The sequence below is a fragment of the Bombina bombina genome, chromosome 9, assembly GCF_027579735.1.
Source record: "Bombina bombina isolate aBomBom1 chromosome 9, aBomBom1.pri, whole genome shotgun sequence".
Taxonomy (NCBI): domain Eukaryota; kingdom Metazoa; phylum Chordata; class Amphibia; order Anura; family Bombinatoridae; genus Bombina; species Bombina bombina.
The window spans coordinates 20,700,081-20,713,618 of NC_069507.1; the positions used below are offsets into that span (position 1 = coordinate 20,700,081).

At 41.5% G+C, this 13,538-nt stretch overlaps 1 protein-coding gene across 2 annotated transcripts in view; it reads left to right on the forward strand.

The window, feature by feature from the left end:
* Positions 1-13,538, forward strand: part of PALD1 (phosphatase domain containing paladin 1) — a 456,745-nt gene that overhangs the window by 96,499 nt on the left and 346,708 nt on the right. The window contains exon 1 of one of the 2 annotated variants that reach the window (XM_053691939.1): positions 2,148-2,412. The exons of the other annotated variant lie outside the window; for it this stretch is intronic. The gene's annotated coding sequence lies outside the window, so the exon portion shown is untranslated. Of the gene's footprint in view, positions 1-2,147; positions 2,413-13,538 lie in introns of those variants that run through there. 2 annotated transcript variants of the gene reach the window in all.

The window sequence follows — 13,538 nt, forward strand, 5'->3', positions numbered from 1 at the left end:
AAAAAACCCCAACTGTTTTTCATGTAAGTCGTATATGAACTGATAGCAATATTTATACAGCCTCACTAGTAGCTTGTTAATGCCCCTCTTCAACAAACTGTCATGGGAGAAAATAGATCTATTTTCATTATTCTGCGCATCTATTTTTGCACCCCAATAGATGTTATTTCTACGTACTTTATTATTATATGTAATTGTTGCCCCTTTTTCATTTTGTAATATTACTTCTGCAACTGGTATAGAATAGATTTCTAAAGCTGTTCCGACAGTAGTGATGGAGAACTTTATTGCACGCATTTTCAGGAGAACGGTCAGTCCGCTATAGGAGAAAAGAAATGATAATTCTGTAACTATTCGAGTTAATCACGAGTACTATAGGAGATACTAAAACAATCTAATTTACCCCTTTTGTGTGCCCCTGTGCGGCGTGCGCAAGGAGAACAGGAACAGAGAAGGAGAATTTTACAGTGGAACTTGCCCAATTTTAGGCGCATTTTTGAATGATAAATAGTTGTATTTATTTGTTTGCACACTTTAGGTGCAAATATAGGAAAATAGCAATGATAAATCTTACCCTTTGCAGAGATTCTGCGGGGTGTAAACTACCTTAAAGGATTATTGTCACTATCAAGTCTCATGAAAGAGACATTAAACCCAAAGTTTTTCTTTCCTGATTCAGATAGAGAATACAATTTTAAACAACTTTCTAATTTACTTCTGTGTTCTAATTTGCTTTATTCTCTTGATATTCCTTCCTGAAAAGCATATCTAGATAGGCTCAGTAGATTCTGATTGGTGGCTGCATATATTTGCCTCATGTGATTGGCTTACCCATGTGCATTGCTATTTCTTTAACAAAGGCTATATAAAGAGTGAAGCAAATTAGATAATAGAAGTAAATTGGAATGTTGTTTAAAATTGTATTCTCTGTCTGAATCATGAAATATTTTTTGGGGTTTAATGTCCCTTTAAATCTGTGCAAATATTCTGTATAAAAATGACTTCATCATAAGCAGCTGTTTTATCTGAATCACAAAGCTATCTGGCAAATTTACCCTGAGATATGAAAACTAATTGTATCTTCTTGTTTACCGTAGAGAGATTCAAATCATTGCTCTGCGCTCTGGCAGGAAGGGGTTAAACACAAATCCTACCTGAAACCCACATCTCAGTGATACGTAGACTTGCAGTGCATTCAACCGCTTTGTATGAGATAAACGCACAGTAATAGAAACTAATTGCTTTAAAAATAAAATGCACAATGTTCTGTATACACGAGACGTTCCCTTTAAGAGCCATATTCTCTGTGTATAAAATCTGCCAGACAAGCGTCGCTTGTCACTTAAGCAAATGCTGAGCACCTGTAAAATGAATTAAACAACTCCCCATGAGATGTGGTTGTCCCTCACGGTAGAGAAGCAATTCCCTATGTGTTAAAATAAACATCCCTATTACCCAGCCATTTAACCTTTACAGATACCAACCATATGCAGGTTTGCTCACTGGCTTATAAGAACATTACTGCAAGTCTATTGGTGAACAGGGACACACCCCACAAGCATAAACACTTATAGCCCATCAACAACAAAATGTTTTAGCTGCAACAAATATAAACTACTTGTATGCCTTTATAATGGGAAATATAAACAATGAAGTATTTTTGTTGCACGATAAAGATAAAGCTCTTTAAGCGTTTACTGAAACTAGTAAGAAAAGGCACTTTGCATACTGCAGTATGCATGCTTATTGGATGACAGTAATAACTCACACTGTTGTATTACTCATAGCTACAAGCTTCTATGATGCTGAAATAAAAAATAGGTTTATTCAGTACAAGGGATCTGTTTAAAAGTATAAATCATTTTGAAAACATTCTCTTTTAAATGTAACAGAAAAGAGTGATTTTGTTGTTCCTTTAACCCCTTATTGCCAGAGAGTGTGCACTGGGCATTTGCAGACTATATAATTATTAGTCAGTGGGCGTATAAAATGGCTGCTCCCCTGCACAATGCAGCTGCTACAACCTTTGATGTATCCAGCGGTGCAGGCTGTAGGTAACTCTTGTGCAACCAGCAGCCCATGATTGGCAGAGCAGTCTGTGATGGAGCTGAGCTGTGTGATCCCTCCCCCACATCCTCTGCACACACCAGGGCCAGTGTGAGGGGAACTGCCTCTCTCAATGTGCTGCATGGCTCTGTACTGAGAGGGTCTGGAAGCCCCCTGCCCTGGAAACTTGTGGGACATCTGGGGCCCTGTCTGTGATTTGGGGTCCTACATGGAATTTGCTGTGATGCACCAGGATTTGCTTTATGTTGTGAGATAAAAGAGAGAGGACTTCCTGGTATCTGCATTTGATTTCAGCCCTGATTGGGGAGGCGATACTGAATGAGTCCTTGGACAGCTGGCAGTAAGGTAGGTACTGGGTTGTACAACAGCACCTATGTTACATTGTACTGACATCTGTGGGGGCTTCAGTATTATCTTCATTCTGAGTGATTATGATAATGTTTAATGTCTGTTATAATAATCACATATCCATAACCATTCATGCACAGCATTATTATTTATTAGTAAATCACCACTATATGTTGCCAGTATATCATTAATAGGGTATACATTATATTACACATAGATACAAACTGATGAGGGTCCTGTTCTTAATAGCTTACAATCTAGGGATGAGTGAAATAAAAGGTGCAAAGTTTGTTTGTCTGAGTAATATGTAATTATGTATCGTTGTGTGTGCTTGTATGTACCTGTGTATTCATGTAAATATTTGTCTGAGAATACAGTGATGTATCAGGTCTTGTGTATATGCAGGGACTTTATGTATGTGTGTATGTACCTGTGTATTCATGTAAATATTTGTCTGAGAATACAGTGATGTATCAGGTCTTGTGTATATGCAGGGACTTTATATGTGTGTGTATATATATAATGTATTAACCTGTTGTGCCAGTTGTCAGTGTCTGAAGATTAGTAGTTCAGTGATAATTCTGCATCACGCAGCACATTAGATAAATTATATTTGTACATCATAGTTATAACTGTGTCCTGTTTAAGGACAGGGATCCTCATGCCGTCTACTTCTCAGAAGCTGACTGCATTTGTTGGTCTCTTTATTTTTCTGGTTACTTTTGAGTTTATCTTAGTTTGAGTCTCTGCCATATATGTGTTAGAAAAATAAAAATAACCCCCCCCCCCCCCCAAACAACTAAAACGATGTATTAAAAAAACAAACTGAAATACTCAGATGTTTGTGTTGTATCTTCTGTGATTGACATTTACACACTCTCTAGATAAGTAACAACAATGTATGGGAAACTAATGAATGTTTCAGGGTCGGGGATGAAGAGTTTGAATGGTTTTGTAACAGTCCCCATTTGGAACTAATTCTTTAGGAAATGAAGCGCTGGGCATTTTGCATCTTTACTGTGGTGCAGCCCACGACTGTAGAGGTTGAATTAAAGGGATAGGAAACAAAAAAATGTCCTTTTGTGTCTCAGACAGAACATAACATTTTTAAAAGTTTTCAATTTACTTCTTATCAAATTTGCTTATATTCTGTGTTAAAGAGACACCTAGGTATGTGTCTGAGAGGACATAGTGCTGCCATATTGTGCTCTTGCACATGGATCACATTCTTGCAAAACTGCTGCCATATAGTGCTCCAGAAATGGGCCGGATCCTAAGCATACAGAACTGCTTTTTAACAAAAGATTCAAAGAAAACAGAAAAAAATTATAATAGATGTAAAATCACACGCTCTATCTAAATCCTGAACGAAAAATGTGGGGTTTCATATCCCTTTAAACATCTGGTTCTATGGGATTGTGCGTAAAAGTGAACCTGATTTGACTCTGCTCCTCAGCTTGCCAGCTCTTCTCATCACCTCACCAGAACTGCCCCTTACCTCACCGGCACTGCTCCTCATCAGTACTGTACCTCACCGGCACTGCTCCTCATCAGTACTGTACCTCACCGGCACTGCTCCTCATCAGTACTGTACCTCACCGGCACTGCTCCTCCATCAGTACTGCTCCTCATCAGTACTGTTCCTCATCTTACCGGCACTGCTCCTCATCAGTACTGTACCTCACCGGCACTGCTCCTCATCAGTACTGTTCCCCATCTTACCGGCACTGCTCCTCCCATCAGTACTGTTCCTCACCGGCACTGCTCCTCATCTCACCGGCACTGCTCCTCATCAGTACTGTTCCTCATCTTACCGGCACTGCTCCTCATCAGTACTGTACCTCACCGGCACTGCTCCTCATCAGTACTGTTCCTCATCTTACCGGCACTGCTCCTCCCATCAGTACTGTACCTCACCGGCACTGTACCTCACCGGCACTGCTCCTCATCAGTACTGTACCTCACCGGCACTGCTCCTCCATCAGTACTGTTCCTCACCGGCACTGCTCCTCATCAGTACTGTTCCTCATCTTACCGGCACTGCTCCTCATCAGTACTGTACCTCACCGGCACTGCTCCTCATCAGTACTGTTCCTCATCTTACCGGCACTGCTCCTCCCATCAGTACTGTTCCTCACCTCACCAGCACTGATCCTCATCAGTACTGTACCTCACCGGCACTGCTCCTCATCAGTACTGTTCCTCATCTCACCGGCACTGCTCCTCATCAGTACTGTACCTCACCGGCACTGCTCCTCGTCAGTACTGTTCCTCACCTCACTGGCACTACTCCTCATCAGTACTGTACCTCACCAGAACTGCCACATAACTCACTAGTACTACTCCTCACCTTATCAGCACTGTTCCTCATCTCACCGGCACTGCTCCTCATCAGTACTGTTCCTCACCTCACCGGCACTGCTCCTCATCAGTACTGTACCTCACCAGAACTGCCACATAACTCACCAGTACTACTCCTCACCTTATCAGCACTGTTCCTCATCTCACACGCACTACTCATCAGAACTGCTTCTCACCTCATCAGAACTGCTACATAACTCACCAGCACTACTTGTCATCAGTACTGTACCTCACCAGAACTGCTACATAACTCACAAGCAATACTTCACACCTCAACAGTACTGATCCTCATCAGAACTACTTCTCACCTCACCAGAACTGCTGCATAACTCACCAGCATTGCTCCTCGCTAGAACTGCTGCATAACTCACCAGCACCGCTCCTCACTAGAACTGCTGCATAACTCACCAGAACTGCTGCATAACTCCCCAGCACCACTCCTCATCAGTACTGTTCCTTACCTCACCAGAACTGCTACATAACTCACCGGCACTGCTCCTCACTAGAACTGCTGCATAACTCACCAGCACCGCTCCTCACTAGAACTGCTGCATAACTCACCAGAACTGCTGCATAACTCCCCAGCACCACTCCTCATCAGTACTGTTCCTTACCTCACCAGAACTGCTACATAACTCACCGGCACTGCTCCTCACTAGAACTGCTGCATAATTCACCAGCACTGCTCCTCATCAGTACTGTTCCTCACCTCAACTGCTACATAATTCTGTGCCTCACCTCACCAAAACTGCTACATAACTCACAAGCACTGCTCCTCACCAGAATTGCTACATAACTCACCAGCACTGCTCCTCATAAGCACTACTTCACACCTCAACAGCACTGCTCCTCATCAGAACTGCTAATTTCATCAGAACTGCTACATAACTTACCAGCACTGCTCCTCACCAGAACTGCTACATAACTCACCAGCACTGCTCATCAGTACTGTTTCTCACCTCACCAGAACTGCTACATAACTCACCAGCACTGCTCCTCACTAGAACTGGTGCATAATTTACCAGCACTGCTCCTCATCAGTACTGTTCCTTACCTCACCAGAACTGCTACATAACTCACCGGCACTGCTCCTCATCAGTACTGTTCCTCACCTCAACTGCTACATAATTCACCAGCACTACTCATCAGAACTGCTACATAACTCTCCAGCGCTTCTTACCTCACCAGAACTGCGACATAACTTACCAGCACTACTCCTCACCAGAATTGCTACATAACTCACTAGCACTGCTCCTCATGAGCACTACTTCACACCTCAACAGCACTGCTCCTCATCAGAACTGCTACATAACTTACCACCACTGCTCCTCATCAGAACTGCTACATAACTTACCAGCACTGCTCCTCATCAGAACTGCTACATAACTTACCAGCACTGCTCCTCATCAGAACTGCTACATAACTTACCAGCACTGCTCCTCATCAGCACTAGTACATAACTCACCAGCACTGCTCCTCATCAGTACTGTGCCTCACCTCACCAGAACTGCTACATAACTCACAAGCAATACATCACACCTCAACAGCACTGCTCCTCATCAGAACTGCTCATTTCATCAGAACTGCTACATAACTTACCAGCACTGCTCCTTTTCAGAACTGCAACATGTCTCTCAAGCACTGCTCCTCACCAGAACTGCTACATAACTTACCAGCACTGCTCCTCACCAGAACTGCTACATAACTTACCAGCACTGCTCCTCATCAGCACTAGTACATAACTCACCAGCACTGCTCCTCATCAGTACTGTGCCTCACCTCACCAGAACTGCTACATAACTCACAAGCAATACATCACACCTCAACAGCACTGCTCCTCATCAGAACTGCTCATTTCATCAGAACTGCTACATAACTTACCAGCACTGCTCCTCACCAGAACTGCTACATAACTTACCAGCACTGCTCCTCACCAGAACTGCTACATAACTTACCAGCACTGCTCCTCACCAGAACTGCTACATAATTCACCAGCAGTGCTCCTCGCCAGAACTGCTACATAACTCACCAGCACTGCTCCTTACCTCACCAGTATCACAGTGGAGCATTACTCTGGCAGTGTCATGGTCCCTTATTACTGTGCAAATATCATTATGGGTCATTACTGTGCAGTTATCAGGGTGGGTAATTACTGCGCTAGTGTCAGGACTGCTTAGTACTGTACAAGTATCAGGGTGGGTCACAACATTGCCAGTATCATGATGGGTCCTTATTGTGCCAATATCTCAGTGACTCATTACTGCGCTAGTGTCAGAGCTAGTGTTACCCTTAGTACTGTGCCAGTATCGGGTGGGTCATTACTGTGCCAGTTTTTTGTTTGCCAATTACTTTGCTAATATCACGGTGGTGCATTACTGTGCCAGTGTTGGGGTGGGTCATTACTGTGTCGGTATCATGGTGGGTCATTACTGTGCCAGTATCGAGGTGGGTCATTACTGTGCCAGTATTGGGATGGGGCATTTCTGTGCCAGTATCATGGTGACTTATTACAATGCTGCTAATTATGCGGCAAGCCATTGCAACTGTACTAGTAAAACTTTCCCACATACTACAAGTAGTCCCCAAACCTTTAGGTCTGTATTGTAAAAGTCCCAGCCCCCACTCAGGGCTATTCTGACTTTGTTTTCTCCCTTCTGCCCATTCTAAAGTAACTCTACACCCTGCCCCTAATTCACAGCTCATCTTTTGTTCTGGAGACCCCAGGGAGAGTGTGAAGTCCTGATCAGTAAATACCTGAGCTGGTTGTGCTAGGAAAACAATATGCAAGGTAGGTTGTCTTTGTCAGAGGTAGTGCTGTGGTTATATAGATCATAATGCTGTATAAAAAGGCAATACATCCAGTTAATTATCATATAATATAAGTGGGATTGTTAGTGCACATTGCAGAAGGTTTTTGTATCTCTCTGCTATTCTGCTGGGGGTATTCAGTGTAAACCCGACCTCTCATCCCTCCTTAATATTCAGACAAAGCTGCACATTCCAGTCGGTGCGGAGTGAAAGCATTGCATTCTCCTTGGGTGATTTTTTTTTTTTTCCAATTAATTAGAAGAGTCACAGTTTAAATGAATTAAAATGCTCAAATTTGCAGAATCTGGATAAAGAAGCGCAAGTGATGGTGAAATACGGCTACTAATGGATTCAGTAACCATGATGACTGCTTTATGTGTCTGAATGCAGGTTCCCTTAAACAATAATATAAATCTGTAACATCTGTGCACTTAATAACTTTATATAAGTTTCTGTCATTTTAAAATGTCCATAAAGGGACATAAGCAGCTTGTAATTGCAAGACTTTTCTGTTGTAATTAATCCAAGTATGAACACTTTCTGAATATATTAACACTGTTTGCTGCAGTTGTTTTTAAATGTACGTCAGTGTAATTCAGTTTTGGATTAAACATGTTTTTAGTAAAAATGCTTCTAGTAAAAGCCATCTCACTTTATTGCACATATGCCCTGTGCACCCACCCTCAAGCTCTGTGTCTGCTGGCAGTGGTGTGCATGGCTTTGGCAAGGATGCATATTGGATTGGCTTATATTACACAATGTATCATGACTACCAATAAGCTGCAGCAGTTAATGTCCTCTATAATTGTGTATCTCTCACATCACAATCTTGCTAGGGCCGTCTTGCTGGCTGTCACTGCTGAGTCAACTCATGCAGTGACAAAGGGGGGGGGGGCTTGTGTATGTGTGTGTTTTTACCATGAGGACGCACTGACGATAATCACAGGCACTGTTACTCACTTGTGGGGTTCTCAGGATTAAAACCTTTTTTATTTTTGCCATTTACAAGTATTTGTTAAAGGGGACTCTGAAGTCAAAATTAACCTTTCATGATTCAGAGCAGCAATTTAAAAAAAAAAAAAAAACAACTTTCCAATTTACTTCAATTAACAAAATGTGCACAATCTTTTTATATTTACACTTGAGTCACCAGCTCCTACTGAGCATGTGCAATAATACACAGAATATACATATATTCATTTGTTATTGACTGTCACATGGTACAGGGGGAGTGGAAATAGACATAACTTGTCAGAAAAAAATCTGCTACTCATTTGAAGTTCAGATTAAGTGCTATTGCATTGTCTTGTTATCCTGCATTTGTTGATTATGCAAATCTACTGTATTTACTGGTCCTTTAAAGTAACTTCCAAACCAGTAGTGGCCCCAGTCGCAATTGCGATCTCTGCACCCCCTGTAGTTTCGTCCCTGGTGCAATGTCTGTAAATGTTAGTTATCTATAGAATGCATGACATGGACCTTAATTCATGATTTGGAAGGGAATATGCACATGAGTCTGGAGATAAGGGAAAGTTTTTCTGCAAAACTATCCAGCTCCTAAGCAATCAATGTTGACAAGTTTCACTGCCTGCTTTCTCTCACCCAAGTCCATGTTAGGAGCGCTGCTATAAGACTATCACACTTGAGAGGTTGTGTTCTGTTCCACAGCATGGATCCTGGAGGTAAGATCGTTTACATTTTTTACACATAAAACGCTATAACAGGGTCACAATGTGGCTCCTTTTATACCTTGATAGGATCCAGGGTTAATATCCTCTGAGGGGGGTTTATTGAACAGTTGGGGTTAATTAATCAGTGTATTAATTATTTACATGCTGCTTTGTGTGATTTTATTATCTGGGCTCATAGACTGTGTGTTTTTGGCTGGAACAAACAGGTTTCACTTTCATTTTTGAAAGTGTTGCACAGCTCCTATTAACTTGCTATACTTTTCATAGCATGTGGTCTATGTTAATTTTCTCCATTCCGGCTGAGACTTCAACCTGAGGAGAGCGTTTCCTCTATTAACTGTCTGGGCACATCTAATCCTCCATCCAGAGGTGGCCTTCTTCCTGCGGACTTTGCTGCGCAGTTACAAATGGCGGTGTCTGCGGCCCTCAGTGCATTTACCACGCTCTAACAAACGCAAGAGAAAGGTTAAACATAGGTCTCCTGACCCGGAGTCATCTAAATATTTATCGGATTTGGCTATTATGTCCCAGTTATCCAATGATGAGTTAACCTCTGTAGCTTCAGAGGGGGAACTTTCAGGGTCGGAGTCCTTAGCGTCTAAGCCTCCTGCTGCGGAGGAACCGTCCTTTAGATTTAAAATTGATCACTTGCATTTTTTTATTAAAGGAGGCTCTGTCTACGTTGGAGGTTCCAGAGGCCGCGCTGCCTGGAGAACCTATGATACCTAAATTAGACAGAGTTTACGAAGACAGGAAAGTTCCTTTTGACTTTTCCTGTGCTGTTTTAAATGGCGAACATTTTTATCAACAAATGGGAAAGAATTTGATTTTCCTTTTTCCCCCTCGTCTAGTTTTTATAAAAAGTTGTTCCCGGACTCTCAACTGGATTTGTGGGGCTCCATTCCTTGGTCTTGGTCTGTGGATATGACTTCTAAGTCTAGACTCCTTTCTCTTCCCTTCAAGGAAAATATTTTATTTGGTCCAGGCCTGGACTCCATTATATCTACGGTTACCAGGAACAAGAGTGCCTTCCTACCGCAAGATAAGAAGAACAAGTCTAAGGGACGATAATCTTCTAATTTTCGTTCTGACAAATCCCAACAACAACAATCCTCCAAGCCCAAGCAACCCAAGAGTACTTTGAAGCCTGCTCAGTCCTGCAATAAGTTAAAGCAGAAAAAGAAGCTTGCCGAAAACAAATCGGCATGAAGGGGCGGCCCCCGATCCTGGATCGTATATAAGGCAGGCTGTATTTTTAAAAAAAACATTTTTTTTTATTTTTTTTTAAAAGGCGCTTGGTTCAGGGACGTTCAATATCCGTGGGTCCTGGAGGTTGTACTCAGGGATACAAGATAGGCTTCAAATCTCATCTTCCCATGGGCAGATTCCTACTCTCGAACCTGTCTACAGACCAGAAAAGAGGGATGCCTTTCTAGGGTGCGTTCGAGACCTATCCTCCTTAGGTGTTGTTGTCCCGGTGCCTATCGCAGAAAGAGGTTTGGGGTTTTATTCAAACCTTTTTGTGGTCCCAAAGAAAGAGAACTTTCTACCAAATTCTGGACCTAAAGTGCTTAAACAAATTTCTCAATGTCCCTTCCTTCAAAATGGAGATTATAAGGTCCATCCTTCCTTTAGTTGAGGAAGGCCAGTTTATGACCACTATAGATCTGAAGGACCCTTACCTTCATGTTCCAATGCACAGGGAACACTTTCAGTTCCTGAGGTTTGCATTCGTGGACCAGCACTTCCAGTTCATCGCCCTTCCGTTTGGTCTAGCTACTGCTCCAAGAGTCCTTAAGAAGATTCTGGGGGCTATTCTAGCTGTTGCCAGAACTCAGGGTATTACGGGAGCCCCATACTTGGATGATATTCTGGTGCAAGCACCATCTTGTCGTCTTATGGAAGAATGCTCAGTCCCTTTTTCAGTTTTCTTTGATCATATGGATGGAAGATAAACTTGAAAAATTCCTTGGTGCTATAATAGACTCCATATCCATGAGGATATTTCTAACAGACCAGAGATGTTGCAAGTTAACTTCAGCATGTCTTGCCATGGACTCTCCCTATCTTAGGAAGGTAAACATTATTTATTTATGCTTACCAGATAAATTCCTTTCCTTCTGGATAGGGAGAGTCTACGGCTCCCGCCCGTTTTTTTTTTTCTTGTCTAAGGGCGGCCCTCTATTATTCTTGTTCTTCTGGCACCATTTGTACCCTGATATTTCTCCTACTTTTCCTTGTTCCCTCGGCATAATGACTGGGGTAATGAGGAAGTGGGAGGGATATTTAAGCCTTTGTCTGGGGTTTCTTTGCCTCCTCCTGGTTGCCAGGTGTTGTATTTCCCAACAGTAAGGAAGGAAGCCGTGGACTCTCCCTATCCGGAAGGAAAGGAATTTATCGGGTAAGCATAAATGATGTTTTCTTGTCACGTAAAGAGTTAATTAGGTTTGTTATTGTGTAATATCAGCCCATATGGATAGAAAATATATATATATATATATATATATATATATATATATATATATATATATATATATATTTTTACAATGGGCACAATGATTGTAGTAGCAGCTTACTTCATGAAATGATGAATAACATTTCCATTGCAACCAAAGTAATATTATTATAAACCCGGCACAATTTAGTATAGCAGAATTTACACAGATATTTTAGAGAATTTGAATACAGTGGAACAAAGAGCTGTTCTATATTGTCCTCTGAATTTGTCAGAGAGATCTTCGTGCTGGTTAACTCTTTCAGGCTTCAGGGTGATGGGTTTTTAATGTAATTATGAGAGGGGTCTGGAGCAGCAAGTTACTGGAAGTCTTCAGTTACCACCATTTGGTTGTGTGCAGAGGTCTGTTGTGTATATTGGATCTGAATAAATAAGCATAAAGCCCCCCCCCCCCAGAGATGCAGAACTAGTAGAAGGTTAATCTGAGTCTCTCCATCCCAGTAACAGTGCCCCAGACGTCTTCTGCTTCGCCCTTCATGTGTAAAGGTGTTTGGCTCTTCCAGTAGCAGCTCTGTGTAATTCCTCGGCTTTCTAATCAGATAGTGGTGGCTTTCTATGAATAGAGAGAAATTGCAGTGTTTGGTTTCAAAATAGGCAGTTCCTTTGTCAGACAATGTCTGCTGGTGCCATTCTCGGCGGGCGAGCACTGGGCTCCCCTCCAGAATCCTTTTGTATGGTTTATTTACTGCTGTATAAACCTCCATAGTGTGGTGCAACTGTGGACTAAACAAAATCAGAATTACAGCTTTTCATTACTGTGCAAAATACACACACACACACACACACACACACACACACAGTGTGCACATACATACATGCGTGTGCGCACACATGCACTTACATACATACGAGCACAAACGCATGCGAGCACACACCCACAAACACATGCATGCACTCACATACATGCGAGCACACACCCACAAATATTGGAAAATATAATAACTCTATGTAAGCTTGCTACCTGACTACAGAAAACAAGCTAGTTCCTAAGTTTTTATATTTTCTTTATGCAGCTAATAAACAGCCTTTAGAAAGGTTTGCCATTTACATCGGGTTGCGTCTGCAAATCCGATTAAACCGGGACAGAGCTATTTGCACTGATGCAAATCCGATTAATCCGGGACAGAGCTAATTGGGCTGATGCAAATGTTGTTGGATGTGGGCGCTAGTTACGTATTGAGCAAATCTGCAGTGAAGTAGATACTCTGATATATTTATTTTTATGTGTTTTGTTAGTTTTTTTTTTTTGTTGTTGGTTTTTTTTTTTTTTTTTTTTTTTTTTTTAGACGTTTTTGCCATAAAACTGTAGAAAGCTTGAAAGGTAAAAAAGAAACTGGAAAAAACACTGTTGCTGTTTGGTTCAGTGTATGAACTCTGTGGATTTACAGAGCAACAGTAAAATAGTTTCGTAATAAATACCACAAAATGATGTAACTGAGAAAGAAACTGCAATGCTGTAGGAAAATACGGATCTTAAAGATACATGACCCTAAAAATAAAATACAGATAGCAAAACAATGACTGTATATTACATGGTTTAATGTTTCCTGTTATTAAAGGGACACTCAAGTCAAAATTTAAACTTTCATGAATCAGAACAGCAATTTTTATACAACTTTCCAATTTACTTTCATTAACAAAATGTGCACAGTCTTTTGATATTTACACTTTTTGAGTCACCAGCTCCTACTGAGCATGTGCAAGAATTTACAGAATATTTAACTTTACATTTTGTTGGAAAAAAATCT